The sequence below is a fragment of the Melospiza melodia genome, chromosome 22 (genome assembly GCF_035770615.1).
Source record: "Melospiza melodia melodia isolate bMelMel2 chromosome 22, bMelMel2.pri, whole genome shotgun sequence".
Classification (NCBI taxonomy): domain Eukaryota; kingdom Metazoa; phylum Chordata; class Aves; order Passeriformes; family Passerellidae; genus Melospiza; species Melospiza melodia.
The window spans coordinates 5,068,159-5,074,793 of NC_086215.1; the positions used below are offsets into that span (position 1 = coordinate 5,068,159).

General features: G+C 45.6%; 1 protein-coding gene across 4 annotated transcripts in view; it reads right to left on the reverse strand.

Moving 5' to 3' along the window:
- Positions 1-1,980, reverse strand: part of TNC (tenascin C) — an 80,387-nt gene extending 78,407 nt beyond the window's left edge. The window contains exon 1 of one of the 4 annotated variants that reach the window (XM_063174533.1): positions 1,765-1,980. The gene's annotated coding sequence lies outside the window, so the exon portion shown is untranslated. The remainder of the gene's footprint in view (positions 1-1,764) is intronic. The other 3 variants (XM_063174529.1, XM_063174531.1, XM_063174532.1) reach the window with 3 other exon arrangements.
- Positions 1,981-6,635: the final 4,655 nt, after the last annotated feature.

The following is a 6,635-nucleotide window of genomic DNA, read 5'->3' on the forward strand; positions in this document are numbered from 1 at the left end:
TCTCCCTGCTCAGTTCAGGGGCAAATCCTTCCCTGAGCACGGGGCAGAACCTGCACTGGGAGCACTCTGACAGCTCTTCCAGCTGCTCCCCAAATTCCCTGCCAGGGAAGCTGGGCTGCAGACAGACCAGTTATCTTCTCTTGGCTAAACACTTTCACATGGCCAAACTTCTTCAGATTCAATCTGTCCCTGTGTTCCCAACAACCCAAAAGCCATCACATTTCTGCAAGTTTCCCTAGGATTCAAAGGATGGTCCCTAATTCCCATTGTCCACCTCATTTTTGGACTCCAGCACCCCTAAACTGAGCAGCCTGGTCCAGTGGAAGGTGTCCCTGCCCATGGCTGGAGCTGGATGATCTCTATGGTCCCATCCAACCCAAACCATTCAATGATTTCACAGCTTTAAAAGGCAAATGCACAAACCCAGCACAGTAAAACAACCTCCATATGTAACATTAATCAGAAAGTGTGCAAAATGAATTCTCAATATTTAATATTGTATTAAAAAATTAAACCAGGAGAGAAAACCAAACCCAAGAGCTGGACAGCAAGGCTTTTACCCAGACCATAGAATCACATCCACCTCATTGTTTTCTGCTTTGTCATTGAGAAAAACTTCTATAAATGTTTTTAGTTTGCTTTTTAATTTTAGATTTCCACTGTGCAGCACAACACATCACCATCATTTCAATCCGAACATTCCTTTCCATAGTATGAGACAGACTTTTCGGGAGTTTAGATTAACTGCCAAAAACTTCTCTGTCCTGGTAGCCAGACAGAAAATCAGGCAGGGAAAACTCTGCAAAGGTGATGTAACACAAAGTCCTGAGTGAGTGAGTTTAGCTACTAAATGAATCTAAGTGTGTTCACCTTCTCCCAGCCAGCTTCTCCTTTTTAAGCCAATTTGAGCCTCGCTGGTAAGTGCAGACACAGTCATGCAGAAAATCTCAGTGCACCAGGGAGCAAGGAGCTGAGACACGGAGCAAGTGCCTCTGTTTTTCCATGAGGATGGAGAATTTCACCCTCCCTCTCCCAGAACCCACCCAGCAAAGCAGGGGTAATAAAATACCAGTTGAATCTTCCTTTGTGCTTTGCTCCCCACTGCAGGCTAATATTACAGGACTTTTAAAAGAAACTGGAGACCAGTGGGGGCAGGGAGGAAGGTGACAAAGAAAAAGAGTAAAGAAAAAAAGTGTGGGGACAGCAAATGACCAACAGGAAGGGCCCAGCTCTCATCAGGTCACAGACAGGAGCACAAGAGGAGTTGTGCTTGGGAGGGTTAAAACCTGCGAGTGCATTTAGTCTGGTTTGGGAGGTGAGGCTGGGGGAAACATTTACAGCACTCCAGGAGCCAAGAGGAAATCCCAAATCTGCTTTCCCGCCCTGCCTGTCAATCTGGGCTCTGTGAGGATGTCCAGCACCCAGCCAGCTCCTGCTCCATTCATTCATTGGGTCGGGTGGATGTCATTGAGACATTTCTGACATTATTGTGCCGGACAATGCAGACAGACTTTGAGGCAGGCATGCTCCAATCCCAAACGATTCCCTAACAGCATCCCTGCCCATTGGGACATTTCTGACATTCCTGCACAGGACAATGCAGGCAGATTTTGGGGCAGGCATGCTCCAATCCCAAACGATTCCCTACCAGCATCCCTGCCCATTGACCTGGCAGCCACAGCCACCAGGGCAATGCCAGAGCATGGGGTCACTACAAACTCGTGTGCGAGAGGACTTTTTAATTCAGGGAGGAAGCAGACTTACCTTAGAGACTGTGCCAGAGCTTAGATCCTGCTGTGAGCAGCCTCCATGAAATAAATACTCTGTTCAAAGCCAGCTGGGCTCTCCTGACTCTTGTTGCCGTCCTGTCAAAACTCGGCGAAGTTGCGTTGTCCAGTGCCGTGTGCGAGCGCAAGGCAGCGAGCTTTGACAGCAAGGCAAACTGGTCAGAGCAGCCAGATTCTGCTGGGTTTATATAGCTGAGCTGCAAATCCTGATCCTTGGCTCGTTCCACTGTAATAGGACGCCTGAAGGCATTTTTTTTTTTCAGTTTTGCTTTAAAGGAACAGCCTCTCTCTCCCTCTCTGGCGCGCACACACTCACACACTCACGCCGTCATCCACAGGCACACACACACACACACACAAAAAGAATTTGCATGGGATTTATGGCTAAAGAAGGAAACCCCCTGAACCATTCAAAAAGAAAGTCAGCTCAGGGCAAATGACTCAGAAAGCAGAATATTTTCCCTACAGCATCAGCGGAGTGCATTATCAGGAGTTTTAATCCCCTCACCCCCATTTTTTGAACGTTGTGAAATAGTAGCAAGCTTACGTGAAATCGAGGGAATCACAAGCAGGGTTTAAATTCCAGGGACTCCTACAGAAATTAATGGGTTTAATGTTGGTGTAAATAGACCCCACTTTACTGGAATCAACTGCAAAATTCAGATTTACACAAACAGAGGATCTGGCATATTCCACTTTACTGGAATCAACTGCAAAATTCAGATTTACACAAACAGAGGATCTGGCATATTCCCATTTTTCCAAGCTGTCATCTCTTTTTCATCCTTTTGCCCTCCTGCTCTGAAGAGCTGCAGGCAGAAGCGTGGGGAATTAATGAGAAAAGTGAGCAGAGTCGTTGCCTGAGTCTTTGTTAAAAAAAACACAAACAAAAAAACCCCCAAACTAAAATAGGAGAGATAAAAGCCCAAATAGGACAACCCAGGAGGGATTCCCTTTCTTCTCAGATCAGATAAAAAGAGATTACGTGGCTGTCTGTGTGTACAGATAACCCAGGCACTGTGTGAGGCTCAGGGCTTCCCTGCTTCCCATCCCGGAGCTATCAGTGACACACTGAGTGCTCAGCTGGGACCTTTCCAGGGCTCTTTGTTGTCTCTCAGTACCCTGGAACCCGAGGCTTGTGGCAAAAAAGAGAAGATCACAGTTGAAGAATTCTCATTAGCACGGATTTCCCTCCCATAACACTAAAATCCTGTGGCCCCAGCCCTCTGTGTTCTGGGCTTCTGCTTCCCTTGGGTTCTGCTGTTGGGGAGGTGGTGGCAGAGGAGGAAGGAGGAAGATTAATCTTGAACTTTCAGGTCTGTGTTCCAGGATAAAAGATGAAATCACTCTTCTGTTGGATGGTTTAGAAAGCAAGACTTACCCAAACATGTCTGAGGGCCATGAAGCCCAAACCTCTACTGCTGGGATCCTCCTCAGGAGCAAAGATGCTCATAGGGATAAAACCAGATTGCCTGGGAATTTTGGGTGATATTCCTCTCTGAACACATCCCCTCCCAGCAGGCCCTTCCCTGGCTCCACGGGCACATCACTCTATGAGGGAAGGGTGTGAATCTGTGTCAGACAGACTCAGGCTGGAGCTCAGGGCAAGGCTCTGCCCCCAGAGGGTGCTGGCACTGCCCAGGCTGCCCAGGGAATGGGCACGGCCCCGAGGCTGCCAGAGCTCCAGGAGCCTTTGGGCAGCGCTGCCAGGGGTGCCCAGGGTGGGGCTGCTGGGGGGGCTGGGCAGGGACAGGGCTGGCACTGAATGATCCCTTCAGTCCCTCCCAGCTCAGGATATTCCATGATTGTGTGGGTCAGGATTTCTTACTGTTTCCTCTTCTGTAGGAGTGTCGGGGGTAGGACAGTGGGGACGGACGGAGACGAGAGATCTCTGCAGCCAGGTCTGGAGCTTGGGGTTCATTGCAAAGGGCCTGGGTGCAGGGCCCTGCTGGGAGCTGCCAGCCACAGCTCAGAGCAGGAATGAGAGAAGTAAAGAGAGTGAGAATGAGGATGAGAGAGAGAGAGAGGGTAAGAGGGTAAGAGAGCGAGGTTCCCATTACAATACAATAAATCTTCTGTGTTGAATATTCTGATTCTCACTAACCAATCCAGTACAAGATACAAATCCTACAGCATTTCCATACAGCCTATAAGAATCATTACATTACCACACTGTGTTACATTTTAAACCCTACAAACTCCTCTTTGGGCCCTTCTGCCAAGCTGTAGGGTCTGCTCTGAGCCTTGGGCCTGTCTGCAAGCAGAGGGTGTTGTTCCATCCAAAGGGGATCACCTTCAGCTGGCCACACCATTGTTTTCCAGTTGTTCAGTAACTGAGGGGTCTCAAAGCTTTCTTTCATTTCAATCTCACTTATAGTTTCCATATTCTCAAAATCTTTTGCTAGACAATCATATTGATAAGGCTTTCCTGTTTCATCTTCCCCAACACTCCTCCACAGCACTACCAATCCTACATGTGTAGAAAAGGATGGGGGAATCCCTGATGCTGAAATTCTGACTATTTTAGGAGACCATAAAATGCAGAGCTTCTTTGCCCACTGAACTACTTAAATTTTCCTTGCTGTGGCTTTTCTGTGTAACATTGACCCCCTGTGTGCCTCCTCTTATTCTGATTATATCACTGAGCTCACCCCAAGCTCCCCATAAATTGTAGTCTTTATGCACGGCATAAATTTTAGTCTTTTCCAAATATCAACACCCATTTCCAATTTCTGCTTTAATTTCGTGAAATGCTGTGTTTCATAACAATCATGCCCTCAGAGAAGAAATGAGCCTGTGATGAAAAGAGGGTCAGAAATGTTAGTTAATTCCTGTAAAGGCATTGGACCCTCTTTGAACACTGATCTCTTAGAAGAACTTCTTGTTCTGGGCATCTCCACCAGCCCCAAAGGCAGTGGGGTTGTTGCATGCAGTCATCAGCAGGTCTCCAATTTTTGTGTGCAATTCTCAGAATCTTCTCCAGCTGTTCCTGCAGCCAGCCTGGGCCAGCTCTGCTTCAGTTCAGGGTGTGAAATAACCCTGAGCTTGTTGGATCCTTCACTTCAGAGCTGGACTCAATCCTTGTGTGAACCCTCCAGCCCAGAATATTCTGTGATTTAAGGATGATTTCTAATTCAACGAAGTGTGTGCTCAAGATTAAAACCTGCATGGGAGATGAAACACAATTTTTCCAATAAATTCAGAATGGGACTCTGGAAATGACAGTTCTCCATACAATGAACCATTTCTTGTCTATCTCAGTAGTTCTTTTACAAAACACTTTATTTCCCTGTCCATACACACAAGTCTACACAAGATGAAGTCAAACTGAGGGAAGAAACTTGTGGGATTTATTTTGGAAGCATTTGCTAATGCCATTTTTCCACCAACAGCTGCTGAATCAAAAGTTCAACTATTTTTTTTTCTCCAATAATTCACCACCCACTTAACTGACTTAATTTAAAAAATAAATGCCACAGGAGATAAGTTCCAGGTAAGAGTTCAGGCTTGTTCTTGTTTTATCTGTTTTGGGCTCACCCATCCTTAATCACAGTCTGTGGCAAACATTGAACCATTGGCTGAGTCAGAAACAAATGATAACATGAAAGAACAGGGAAAATGTATTTTAATCAGAAAGTTAGCTCCAGGTTGTGATCCCTAACGAGCAGGACCAGCACTGGATTCTGTGCCCTGAGGTGCCCTCTTTCATTAGATGAATGTGGATAGAAATTGATTTTTTTTTTTCAATAAAAGGAACAGGGAGAAATTAAATGAACACACCGAGCTGAATATGCTGAAGTTTGTTGGTGTGATTTTATGGGCTTGCAAGTCAGTGTTAGGATGAAATTCAAAGATCTATGGAAAGTCATAAATTATAAACAAATCTAGGAATAGTTTGATATTTATGAAAGCCTAAAGGAGAGCAACTAATTGTTTGAAATGCAAAAAATCTCCTCATTATTACCTTGGGACAAAATTGTTACAACACAGGTAATTAGATTTAGTTCCAATTTAATACCTGTGCTGGTTCACCCAGCCCTAGGAAAAATCTGCTTTGTAGCAGCATATTTGAGAATGAAAGCTGCCCTGAATGTGAATTAACAGCACCCTTAGTGGAGCCTGAGAATCTTTTGCCATGCACAGAGCGCAGCCAATTCCAGGAGCACAGAGATGGGAATGCACTGGAATACAACATCTGAAACATAAATGACAAGATTTGAACAATTTCAGGAGCATTCAGTGCTTGTGGCTGGAAGGAAATGCATTTATCAGAGAAAATTCATGTTAGGAGTACAGAATATCCTGAGTGGGAAGGGACCCACAAAAATCACCCAGTACAGTTCCTGTCCCCAGAAATCCCATCCTGGGCATCCCTGGGAGCTCCTGGAGCTCAGCAGCCTCGGGGATGTGAGCACAGAGCAGGAGCCTGAGAACAGCCCCCCAAGGAATCCATCCTGCTGAAAACTCCTTTAACTGCAAGGGAAAGAGGAGAAATCAAGGTTTAGAGACTCTGATATCACAGGGCTGGTCCTTAAGTAGACTTCAAGACCCTTCCCGTGCTCCAGTCTTAAGATTGATGATTTTAGGTCAATTTCTTTGACCCTTTTTCACTGAGTATCCTTTCCCTAAATTTTCTGTCTTTCCAGACCATATTCACAAGGTTTTCCTGGCACAAAGCCAAGATCAAAATGCTTTTGTTGTTCCACCGGCGTGGATTCCTTTTCAACTGTAGCTAAATACAGCTCAGTTAATTCTGGTTTATTGAGCAATATTCCAGCAATCCTGCTAAAACTGCCTCTTGGATTACCACCTTATCTGTTACTTTTCTGTTGGTTTCTCAGGAATTTG